At 36.8% G+C, this 14,060-nt stretch overlaps 1 protein-coding gene across 15 annotated transcripts in view; it reads right to left on the reverse strand.

Moving 5' to 3' along the window:
• Positions 1-14,060, reverse strand: part of LOC145694314 (uncharacterized) — a 671,298-nt gene that overhangs the window by 100,240 nt on the left and 556,998 nt on the right. The window lies entirely within an intron of this gene.

A 14,060-nucleotide genomic window follows, 5' to 3' on the forward strand; every position in this document is an offset into this window, starting at 1 on the left:
GGCATATTTTAGTGAATTAAAACATCTCTCTGAATAACGCTCTATGGCATATTCCAGTGAATTAAAACATCTCTCTGAATAACGCTCTATGGCATATTTCAGTGAATTCGAGAAAACAGAAAACCAGTAGTATGTTCCTGGTCTACAGCATTGTTCCGCTTAGAGAACAGTTTGCCAACATATTGGTCAATGGAGCAAACAAGTCTTTCAATATATGTCAAGTCATGTTCCGTACTGCACTTGATTCCTTGGTAACTGGGCATCATCTCAACGAACAATTGCAAAATTCTCTCCGTTGGTTTAGTGGGTAGCCTTGGGTGCACGGAATCTCGAGTCCGATTCTTGAGAGGAGCCTAAAAATTTGAACGCACTACAATGGTTCGGATTCCATCGTAAACTACAGGTCCATGTTTCATATTGTCTTGTTGCTGAAACGGGATTTGAAACCCCAATCTAACACCAACAATAGTAAGAGAATTACAACGTTCCTCGGCGATCGTAAATCGCATAATTCTGCACGGTTTACATGTGGTTAAGAAGTATAAAACTCGAAAAACTGACATGAAATCTTTGAATGTTACGCCCCATGGTTATGGCGGTTAAGCTAAAGGAGACAGTGATGATAATGAACGAAATGGTGGAATGAATGAAGTGGGAGAAAACGGGAGAACCCCGAGGAAACTCACGCACGCGGTGTTTGTCCACCACAAAGTTCACTTGGCGCGAGCTGGGATCGAACCAGGGACACCATGCACCAAAGGTGAACACACTACCATTTTTTAAAAAATTAACTGACTCACCGAATGTGTCTCAGTAACTTACTTGAACTACTTATTACTTAATTTTACTTGCTTTACTCGTTTACTTGACCTTTTCCAATCACCTAGAACGACAGGGACACGAACACAGAAACATCGAGGACTGTTAAAATCACAAAGGCTCTCGCACCGAGAATCGAACCCGGGACCCCGTACACCAGAAGCTCACGTGCTAGCCACTAGACCAGCGAGGAGGGCATTACCATTTAACCACCGTGGCTCCTATAAGACTCGAGTTCATATGTTCCATCCTTCAGAGATCATGGAGAACAGTCGAAAGCTGCACAAGCGCCATCTTGCAGGGGACGGGTGGAATTTTGTAGTGACTCTGGATGAGAAGGGTGTATATGTTGGAATGATATTAAAAAAGAGGACCATCTTTTATCGGTCCCTTAATTCCAGAGATCCTTCTGACCGAGTACATGAATGAGCGAAATATTTTCTAGGCACTTTTATATTGTTAATGGTTACTGCTATAATTATAAAATTATGCTATACAGATTGGACAAAAATTATCAAATCAATCAGACGAATATTTTTGAGCCGCTATTCCACAATGATATGTCGTCTCTATGCTCGCTTGTTGTATCTCGCTTGTTGTTCACCAGAAGGCATGCATACAGCGGAATCGGCGATGATGTACACTCATCTCCAAAATTATTGTCGCATGTCTATAAATATGTTATTCTAGGAATATAATTTGATAATGAATTCGCCCGGTATTTCTTATAATGTTAGTATGTGTATAATCGGCAAAAACATGTATGTAACAAATTTCATGTCAAAAGAACAGTAAATAAGAACTATAAAACGAAAATAAAATTTTCTTGTCCATTTAGTACCATTTTGTTTTACTCATTATAATTTTCGTATTTATAATTCTTTTCCTATGAAATTTACCACAAATATACATTTCCCGATTATACATATAGTATTGGTATTAAAAGTATGATGCAAAATCATTATCAAATTATATTCTTACAAGAAGACAGTTATAGATATGCGACAATAATTTTGGACATGAGTGTACATTGAACGGGTGTGACGGGAAACGGGATTTCATGCAATCCCTTTTATAGTTATTCCTGTGAAATTCTTCAATGGATTCCCTATAGATTTTTGCCGGTTGCTATTGTTGAAATAGGCTTAGGCTGTCAACACCCTGCACACTTTACGGTCTTTAGAAAGTTTGTCGAAAAGAATGGAACAGACTTGACCAAACTGTGCTTAAACGCAGTCTTCTTGACAATACTGTGTTTCAATGCAGTGAATACTTGGATGCAGGACGAAGGCAAACTGACAAGGCTTGTCCATCCGCACCAAATGTTGGTGGCACCACCGTATTTCTTACGCTAGTAAGGATGCAAATTCGTTAACATAAATCTGAAATGGCATTCTGTAATTAAAAAAAAATCTTCACACTACAGAAAAAGGATTAAATCTGTACATCTGAAAACATTGTCCTATTTTCTGAATACGATCATGAATAAAGAAACACAAATATTGCACTAAAAGTTAATTAAAGAAATTAAAATTGTTTATTTGCCATTTAGAAACGTTACTCGCTGTACAATGTGTTACTTTATTTAACTGTTCTCAATAACAGTTTCTATTTCCAGGTCATGATTGATAGTAAAACAAATGTAAAGACCTCTTTTAACCCTAAAATCAGGACAAAATACTGCCAATATCGCACACAAGAAAGTTTATTCACAAGATGGCGCTTATCACAAGAAATCAGTCATTAAACAAAGAGCACACAGGAAAAGCAGAGAATAACGAAGAAGATCAAAGACGGTAAAGGAAACCAGAACACGAAATACAAGAGACTCACGAATAAACACAACAGAATGTGATAGCAAACTGCACAGTTTCTAGTTAACTTTTCCTTCAGAGAAAGATATCGCACACACAACCTTCCATTTTGAAGTTAATTACAAACGTAGAGCAACTATTCTCGTAAACAGAGAGAATTCTCCGCCGTTTGCCCACCACAGCAGGCTATGAATTGGCATTTTATTGCGTTCTGCATCATTAAACTCTTCAGAAAAAAATGAATTTAAAAAAAATAAATTTCAGCTGCTGCCTGCTGTTGTAGAATTTGCCAAATTGTACCGATAATATGTGATGTTTCTCGGATATGGTTATTTATTTCTTCGATTATGTAGGCACTTAAATCTAATCCAAATCATTTAGAATATGTGATATGCGTAATCTTTTGACTCGGTTATTTCGTGACAAAAATATGACTGACTTTTGTAATATAGGAGAAAGTGGTGGAATGGCGACCATGAAAGAATGAATTTTTTAGTATAATCTTGCATATAATTTTTGTTCTCTGTTTTTATTGGGCAGCTTTACCAGGATTACCAGACATTCTCTTATTCGGACCCTAAAAAAATGGTTAGAACGTGTTGTTAGGAAAAGAGTGGAATATATTCTTTTGGCGGTAGATATTGACGATTACTTCTTCAAGAACCGAACGTATATGAATAAATTGTAATGTTAATATTACTAAATGTCAATTTCCAAGGAAATACATTGTATCCAACTGTAAGCACGAAGGGAAAAACTAATATTTCCGTAATAGACATTGCAACAAAAATAGTTGTATAAATTACAATCTCCTCTCGCTATGTAATTTAAGATTGGTCGAGTATCTTTATGAAATCTTTTTATGAAATGTAAGAAGATTTCTTTTTTTAAAAGTCTGTCACGTGGTAACCCTAAACTTGAGGTGCGCACTCGTAATACAAAAGCATGCATTTGAGTGCAAATGCTTGTTGGTTAGGTAATTACGTACTTTCACTAATCTTAATCATCTTATATACATAAGAGTATGCGTGGACTATAAGTAAAATAATATAATATGTAAAAACAAAATGTCTCACAAAAACTTCTACACAAACATAACCATTTTTTTTCGCTACAATGGGTACGTTGCTACTTTGTAAATAAACTACGTAACAATAACATTGTCTAAAGCAGTGGTTCTCAACCTTTTCGAGTCTAGCGTCCCCTTGGGTGAATCCCATTGCTCTAAGCCCCTTCCCCCGTCACCTTAGCCCAATCCATCAATGCACACGGCTGAACGTAAAACTTAGACGAGTCAGTCTAGGTATCAGAAAAAGAGGCTTCAATTCTTAAAATTAGTCTTGAACAGCCTCCATTGTTATTTGTTTTTTAAAAAAATGTTTAAACTGGTTAGAGTAAATATTTAAAATGCATGATAGCTTTCGTCCAATAATAAGAAGAAATTCTAAAAGGTCATGAAATCTAACATTCCCCCTAAATTATCTCCTCGAATCATCCCTTTTTGTTAGGAGTCACCCTTTGGAAGTGAAAGTGTCCTCTGGGGAGCGATAACGCCCACGTTGAGAATCACCAGTCTAAAGTATTGTTGTAAACTTAAATGTAGTATCTAAGAGTCAAGTCCTTGTCTATACGAAATCAAAGTACTAGATTTTGTGAGGATCTATATATTAAAATGCTAGGTTTATATGTTTGTAAGAAAATAAGTTCGTAGTCGAGAAAAGTGTATGGGCCTTATGCAGAGTCGTTTTGACGTATGATTAGCGTCATACTAACGGCCTGACTACTGCAAGAAACATATGTTAGTTGTACTCTTCGGTATGGCACTAATCACGCGTCAGAATATATGTGTTTGTAGCCAATCCTTTCGACAATAAGATCTCGAAAACCACAAGTGTTAGAAACGTCCCGTTTTCGTCCAAATTTTGTGTAGATTTGTCAGTTCTCATTCAATTTTTTTTTAAAAGTCTCTATTTTTCTGTTCTACATTTTAAGCGTCGTTTTGTTTTAGTTTAATATTGCCAATAGGACGTTAGGTTGATATCCTTGTGAAAAGCAACCAGTAGAGGAGCTACGTATAGCGGGTTGATGAACATTTCAGGCACTTTGTTTTAATCTGAATAACAAAACCTATTGCAAGCTGGCAACTTCGAAGGCTTATGGACCCACAATGAGGCGTACTCGGATATGGAATATAAGAAAAAATATTTGCATTTGGTCTCATCTATTACTTATCCAAGTTTGCCATAATCTCATCCCAACATTCTATATATTAGTATGCTACATTTATATGTTTGTCTATAGCAATTCAATCCATTTGAGAGTCTTGCTGTCCTTTATTTGCGCTCGTAAAGGGACTTGCACAGATACAGTGAAAAGTAGGAAGGAGATTCACGCTCATATTAGAACTGTGCACTGCGTAAATAGTGCAGGCTCAGCTGGACAACAATTAAAAACGCTTTTCAGAACTTTCTCTTTGACATGCTCTGTATTCGTATCAGTGACGACGCTAGTAGAAGAAGCAAAAGGGTAGGCACCTCGTGTGGTTTTGCCTAGACTTTCGACTTCCCCTAGACATGTATTGCAATGTAGGTCGACTAATATAAATCTATCATTTTTGATACTCAAAAAGATCGCAGGTGTGTCTATTCCCCCCTTACTGCCACCTAAAATTCTCTCGTCCTACACTTCCCTTTTCTTCCCAAGAAATTAAGCTGACATCGTCACTGATTCGTATCCATAGATGAATTAGTTTGAACAAACATGAATATTTGACCAACGAAAATCTTTACCCCAATCAAAAGTGTTATCATTTCATGCGTGGTTGGGAGTTGAGCTGATTTTGAGTTTAACGTCCCTTTCAGCAGCGAGGCTATATGAGGCAGGACTTTACTGATTAACGTGGAATCCGAACCACATGAGCTCCCGCCGGGAATCGAACCTGGGTCTGTGTGGTTGGGAGAATATAGTCTGATGGTTGGCTGATTTCTACCACATTCCCAAGCCCCCCTCGCTGGTCTAATGGCTAGCATGTGTGCATTTGGTTCACGTGGTTCTGGATACGATTTTTGGAGGTAGGGCACAATAAATTTAATTTCACAATCATTCACTTTCATTAATCATCCGCTCCTTTAGCCTAAAGGATATATGCGTGGGACGTTAAACTAAAAATTTCACTTAATCTTTTCCCAATTACGTGGCCTTGTATAAACTCCTTCACTCTTCATAATCATGTCCGCGCGGCATTCTGCCATTTGTTGTTCTGTATGCTCTTGCCACCACCTACATGACTTACGCCCTTAATGGTGTACTCGTAGCTATCTTCTGAAAGTCATGGATCAGAGACTAAAGGCGAATAAACCCTTGGCTGTCTAAATCAGGAACGAAAATAACAAAACCAAATAAGAACAGAAGTTATTTAAATTTAATTTTCCTTAATCTTGAACTGAACCAAAGTGATAATCTATAATCGTAAAAAGTGTATCTATTGTATTTTAGGTAAAAATTATTTTATTTATTATTTGTATATTTTAGATTAGAGACAAATGACCACTTTTTCACTTCTGTTAGTCATGTGTAGTTTATTACCTATTGACTGTATGGCAGCCATACCAGCTTTGTTATTTAATTTTAAGAATGAGCATAACCTACGATTTTCTTTTTAAATATCTGAGTATTGTCACATGATACTGTTGATCAGAACATTAAAGGAAAGATCCATAGTTTGTGTGGAATATGGATGGAAATGTATTTTTCTTTCTGTTAGTGTTTCTTTCGTAGTTAGGTAAGTTTCTTATAATGGTTTTATTTATTTTTCAGAGTGTTTCACTTCAGTGTCAATTATATTTTGTGCTATTTTATGCAATGATAAATGCTTCTATTAACATTCTGTATAATTTTAACTTACGCGCAATTTGAGTACAGTCTGAGCCAGCTATAATCATGATATTACTAACCTTTACTCTATAAACGATTTTCTTAAAAACGGCTCTAAAGACTCTCGTGCAAGTGTAGTTACTCGCTAATCATAAATATTTAAACCCACAACTTTACATACAAGTATATCTGCTAATTAATTTTGTATATGGTTCCTTTTAAGTAAAAATATGTGCAGCATTTGGAAGGAACTACAGTGGTAAGATTGTTATGGTTAAAGCTTCCATTATAAGACATCCATCAACCAAAAACAGGAATGCAAGGGCTACATACAACAAATTTATATAAAATTTAATTATAAAAGTGTAAAAATAATTTACAAAATGAAACAGATTTGTTATCGCTTTAAAGTTAGTTTCATTTTTATTAGTATTATTAAAGATGATGACTGAAGACATTTAGCAAGTATATAATTAACTTTTGCATGATGCCGTCAACCCAGCAGTTGAATACAGTCTATTGTCTTTTTAGTGCACACTGTACTTTGTTTATACGTACGACATCCTTAGAGTGTTCAAGGTAGATCTAGAAATAGTAACCTCTTCCCAAGTTGTATAAAATGTTTAGGTAAATAAGAATCTAAAAGAGATACTCATTTGGCTAGACAGTTTTGGATTAGATTCAAAGTCTGAGTAAACTGTGTTACTATTTTTTTGCACTTTTATTTTAACTAACTTTCAACGGCACCTACAAATTACGCAGTTTTTTGTTGTTGTTGTGCCTATGAGGAACATTTTAAACATTACGTACTGTAGATCTATTGATGAAACCGATTATATAATCGGCAAATAATAGCTATACGTTGCAGTCTAGTACCGGTTGTTGTTATTTCCCAATGAATAAATGTATTATTCACCTTGCTGATTAAAAGAATAACTAGTTTGGCGTCAGAATGATTTAAGCTAAACCTATTCCAAAATAGTAAAACTTTATTTCTAGATAAACTGTAAAAAAAAGAAAAAGGCTAATAAACTCTAGCAGAATAGCAGAAGTAGAAAAAAACATTACGCACTAGAAGTTTTCATTTCATCCGGTAGATGTCAACTGCTGGAGTATTATTGCTACCATCTAACGGCGCGATGTGTAACTTCTATCATTCTACAATTATGCACTTTTATTTCAATAGTAGAAAAAGTGTATGGATGGCTACCGTTAAAGTCACCATTACACGTGAAGGTGTTAACGGATTGACTCCATTAACAAAGTTGGTCGAGATAATCGCTTGTATCGATTGCACAACTATCGATTGTAAAAGAAACTAAAATTTGATTTTATTCCAGAGTTATCGTGTATATTAACGAACGAACAGACATACTGACATTACAATCTCATAAGGTCCACTTAGGTGATCCTAATAACTTGGCCGTTTTAAAAGAAACAAAGTATATATAATAGCTACAATTAAAATGTCTCTCCTGTTCTGTTTGCAACAATTGACATCTTCAAAAATTACTCTATCATTAGTGATTTTTATTTACCAAATTAATTTCCATTTAGGCTATAACCCATAAGTGTTCGTAACAGAACACAAGAACACTCCCAGTTTCCCCCTCCCTGATCAAGTGGCTAGCACACATCTCTAGTGCATGTGGTTTCAGATTTGATTCCTGGTAGGGCAGCATAACATTGTATTGTGGTTGTTTAGATTCTACTAGAAACTTGAGACCAACATCTCGTATAGTTTCGATGATGAAAAGAGGCACTAAACTTCAACAGACAAACGAGAATACTTCCAAACTCAAATTGTCACCAGGAAGCTTCATTTGTGTCAATAATTATTAAAATTGTTTTCAAAAACATCTTAACCGACTTCCCACACGTAATATACTTGTTTAATACATTACAAACAACGGAAATAGTATATTGAACTTAAAAGTGTTCCAAAACTTTGCAGTGCAACCCCTGTGCTGTTATGCAACTATAATCACGGTAAAGAATGTATGGTTGCCTACAAGCATGCTATTTTCCCGTAAATAACCCAACTTACTTTAAGATATTTCATAGTCTAGCTCTAAAGTTATTATCAGATACTAAAGAAATTTAGAGAACCAACAGAAAGGTATCTCCTTTCAAAGAGAAAAAGAATAATCAAAATTGGTGCACTCGTGTTGAAATTATCCCTGAACATAAACCAGAGCATATATATAAATGGGTAGAATTGTGCGAACCTCAATTTTTAAGCCGGTCAAAAAAGTAAAATACTTCCTCAATTCTATTTAAAGAGATTTACATATTCTCTATATTTCATTCCATAGTGGAATTCATTTCATCAGACGGACAACAATATAGTAGGGAAAATATGCAAATTTCAACGCAATTAAATTTTTAATTATTAACATGACTTTTTTCTTCTTTTCCTTAATACTGGTTTCGTTATTTAATGTAAAATATAGATACAAATATAAAAATTTATAAGTCCTGTTGAGTAACAGAAAAGAGAATGTTAATATATAAACTGATCTCTACAGTGTTGTATATTTACACTATCTTTATTTTTTAGCTCATTTATTTATGCGGGGAATTATTTTTTGTTTCGTTTGAAATTAATTAGAATTTCAATGCTTTGAAATGAAATGAAGGAATGATTATAGGCAGGGGTAAAAGTGGATCTAAAAAGGTAGGAGGACGGTAAATAGTGGCATTACGTCATGCCGTCATCCTGCCTATCTTTGCTAATTGTAATTTTTGAGAAACTGAGGGGACGCCGTTTATATTTTTCGGAGATGGGGGACATCCCCCGGTTCCCTCTCACCTTTACCCCTGGTTATAGAAGAATTGGTGGAATGAAAAGTGGGAGGAAACGAGATTACCCGGGAAATCCCACGGACACGATGTTCTACACTAGAAATTAACTTGTTCGGGAATCGAACCAGGGACCCCACGCATTAGAGGTAAGCACTCTATCACCGAGCCACCGTGCTTCCCTATTAACCAATTTGGAGATTTGATATTTTCTGAAAATAGTTCTACAAGAGTCCTTCAAGACAAGTTGTCTTCCCAAATCTATATGTTTAACTGTTAATCATAACATATTTTAAGACACCATTGATAACAAAAAATAAAATATAACAAAGACGAGGATTAGTAGTTGACAAAACGACAAATAAAAACTTGACAGTTTGTTTATTCTGAAAAGACAAACTTTCCTGAATAGATGACAGTACATAGGACAGTATCCGTTTTCTTTTCTCCATAGAAAAGAAAAATAAAACAGACAGATCCTGGTTGACGATTTGGTGTTATATAACCGAGAAGAGCTCATTTTCACAAGTCTCGCTTCGTTTGCTTATATTGGGGCGTGTGTGAGTGTGTATGTAGAAGTCACATGGCCACGCTCTCAAGGCTTCGAAAGTAAATCTCTTCCGAAAATAACTGCCCTGAAAAGCACTGTACTTTCCGATGCCTTGCAAACTGCCAAACAGGCTTCTTCTTATTTGATAGCAGAGGGTCTCACTTAAAACCAAGTCACCTGCAACAACTGTGAAACTAGGTCGCTGGACATGCGGTTCTCTTCTCCTACGTAAACACACCTACTCAACAGTAAAAAATTTTGTACTTGAACGTACACGATGCCAGAAGATCATGTCTTACACAACATGAATTTGGTTTCCCCGACTGAAGACATGTGTCAACGCATAATATGTTATTATAATACGAATTTCTATCCTGATCTACGATTTCTACTTCCAATTTTCTATTCTGATCTATGATCTACCTCCAATCTACTATCTTGATCTATTATTTCTAGCTCCAATTTACTATCTTGATCTATGATTTCTATTTCCAATTTACTACCCTGATCTATGATATCTATTTCCAATTTACTATAATGATCTATGATATCTACGTTCAATTTACTATTGTGACCTATGATTTCTACTTGCAATTTACTATCTTGATCTATGATTTCTACTTCCAATTTACTACTCTGATCTATGATTTCTACTTCCCATTTCTATCCTGATCTATGATTTTTAGCTCCAATTTACTATCCTGATCTATGATTTCTACTTCCAATTTACTATCCTAATCTATGATTTCTACTTCCAATTTGCTATCCTGATCTATGTTTTTAGCTCCAATTTACTAAGGTAAAATTCATATTTTGCATTCCTAAGATATAAAAATGGATGACTATCAAGGGACGGTTGGTATTCGTGATGTTGAAATTATTCGAATATTTTTTGTTGTTCCAATATCCGAATATTCGTTTTCAATATTCGAAGAATTATTCGAATAACGAATTTTGTTCGATTATTCGAACAATGAATTATTCAAATTTTAACAGCACTAGTTTTTAGTTTTTATCTTCACTAGTCCTTGTCTATTGTGTACTAGCCCTTGGCTTGTGTGTTATTGCAACTAGTTTAGTTTGGGAATATTATTCCATTTTTTAATGATGATTATTAGTCAACGCTTGAGCCCCACTCATCTAGATCTTGGATGATGAGCGCCCTCTATGATAAGTCTAGCGTTTCAGGATACGCTCAATGTACTAAGCTATTATTAATAGTAATAAGATTAGTATCGATATTTCTTGGTGTTCTCATGAGACGAAACAAGAAATGAATTATCGTGTCAGATACAAAACGAGACAGACCTTTTCCAATAGAATCAGATATTCTTTTTGAGACGAGACTGCGCTTTCAGAACATCTTTTAGAGACGAAAAAGCCCTGAATCTTGAAATGAAAATGAAATCTTTAAGTTTAACGTCCCACGGTTAAACCCCGAATCTTGTCTTGAGAGTGGCACTAATCGTGCTCTCATATAGTTTAATGACTGGTGCTAGTTATTTGGGTTTCGACTGTCGGTGAAAGCACAGAAGTATGTCGACCCAGAGCTGAAATAATTAGAAAGTTACTTGGATTAAACGATAGCGAATCTTCAGATGCAGCTCCAATAAGGTAGAAACGAAGGCGATGGGGATGAACTGGCTCTTCTCGTTGACGTTAACTGCAAGGTCAGAAAATTTATTAAATTAATTTCGGTTGCTTTATATGTATTAAATTTAACACGGTAATTCACATTAAAATACAATGTATATGAAGTGTAGGCATTACATTTATAGAGTACGAAAACAATGCAAAATTTTCTTTAGTTAATGCATATATTAATGTTCAGTATTATTTAAAAAAAAGAAATATGCGGAGGACAAAAATAGGAAATGTTTACATAGTTTCGGCCCAGTGCTGTAATGGAGAAAGAACTCTGGTGGTGAAGTTGTAAGGCAACGTACACCCAACTCGGCAGACCGGGTTCAATTCCCGGTGGGGGCTGCATTTCTTTCTCATTCTAGCCTCGATTCAATAGGGCTCAGGGGGTTCACCAAGTAACTGAGAAATTGCTAACTGTGGAAACCAACGTAGTTACAGACGTCCAGAGCCTACTATTAACATCAACGCGAAAGCAAAATTATCACAGTGACATCAGATGAGAGAGGGCTCTATGATTTCTAATCTATTCTACAACTATATGGAATCTTATATTCATAATGCCCGTGGCTTTTCATTTAACAGTTCTTAACTGCGAACAATTCAAATCTACCCAGTATTAAATTGGGGCTCGAGAACGGGATATAGACCTGAAACTCGTCTTGAACGTAAAAGAGATGATTCCTTACATCAAAATCAACACGAAAAAAAAATGCATATAGGCATGTGGGGAAGAGTGCATAATTAGGGCCCTCCAAAAGCGAGAAGGAAAGAAGTCATAGCACGCGTTATTCTGACACTGTGAACTGACGCTCCCTAACACTCCCGACTTCCCGCCAACCATTACCTGTTCAGTAGTGTTAAGTCTTAATTTGCACCCACTTTGAAATCTGAATGTATCCAGGATATCGAGAGTGTGGGCGGACCCAGCGCCTTACCGGGAGAATAATGTAGGTGCTGCCGCTCAAAGAGAGTGTAATGCGTTCTCTTGGGTCCGGGATGGGATACTTAGTATCCTAACGCATACTCGTACCTCAGGAGCGCTGAGGAAGTGGGTCCCTCCTTCGTCCCAGGCTTGTATCTTCACTGGTTGCAGGAGCCACAACCCTACCAGGGGAGCCACCGCACCCAAATGGCCATTGTCTTTAAAGGTAGACAGTCTACATCAGCCATTGGGTCTGGTAATGTACGGTTGACCTCTCACGTAAGAAGAGGTAGTTCCGTATTGTTGAACGACCCTACCGAAGGAAGTGTGTGGGTGTCCCTTCTAGTGGTGTCTTACACGTACCATTGGGTTTCGGACAAGTAGCTTTGCTACAATGTGTACGTGGTACCTAAACTCGTTAAAGATAGGTAGCCCCGTGTTGTTTGGGTGGGCCTACCAGGGGAGACATGGTTACCAAAAGACAATGTCTGCATGAGCAAACGGTCTACATCAGTCATTGGCTCTGGTAATGAACGGTATACCTCTACCGTAATTAGAGGAAGTCCCGTATTGTTTGGTTGACCCTACCGGGGGGAGTGTCGGATTCCTGCCTGCCGGGGGACCAAACGGAGGTAGGGGAGGGGCCAATCCCAGGAATCTGGGTAACGATTCTGATCCCGCTAAAGGGAGGAAACTCTGTAGGATATGGGCCGGCACCAAACTCAAATGGTAACTTAACACGTACCATTGGGTCCGGGATGAGATACGGGAGTATCTCGACGTGTGCTTGGTACCTCTACACAACAAAGCGGTTGCCAGTTGAACGATAGAGGTAGGCAGGGCCGGGATTGAACAAGCCCCCTCGAGCATTGCCTGGGGCCCCATGTCATTTTCTCATGGTTCCATGTTTAAAAATAGTTTCCTCGGATTTAGGCTTCTCAAATTAGTATTAAACAAGCACAATTAGAAATTTATCCAACTGTGAGCACTGTTGGATGGCATGATCGTTAGTTCTTTACGAGACAAGACGAGAAAGCCTTATTTCTCGTCTTATCTCGTGGAAGATACTACTGACCCAGCATCATGATGGAATTAGACAACAGCTTAGATTATGAGGCAGCGAACTCCCGTCTTGGAAATCAGAAATAATGGCAACGGAAATTGATGTGCTCACCTAACTCGTAAAATCTGTCTGGCCAGCCACAACAGTTCGTGGATGCAATATGAACCACGCTAGAATCTTCAGTTTATTTATTTTTTTTTTTTTAAGAAAGAAAAACCCAGGACCAACATCTTCACACTGTTCATCACTTCTATTTATCAAGAAAATCACACTTCCACCATCTCACTCGATTCATGTATCATTTCGTTATGTTTCCCCGTCAAGTCAAAACATTACAGTATACGTATGATTCCCTGTCAGCTATTTCCTTTCTTACATCATCATATCTAAGTGATGAAAATCCAAGGTAAACGTAATCTAGTCGAAATCAACTTATATAGCTTCTGACGATAACATTTCTAAAGAGACAGAAGTAAAACAAGATGAACCAAAAACCACACTGAAAGAAATCGTTTTATAAAAAGATCGAGGGAAGATCAATTTTTGGCTCCCGTCCAATATCTCAAGCTCTAC

The sequence above is a fragment of the Thermobia domestica genome, chromosome 1, assembly GCF_964235325.1.
Source record: "Thermobia domestica chromosome 1, izTheDome1.hap1.1, whole genome shotgun sequence".
NCBI lineage: Eukaryota > Metazoa > Arthropoda > Insecta > Zygentoma > Lepismatidae > Thermobia > Thermobia domestica.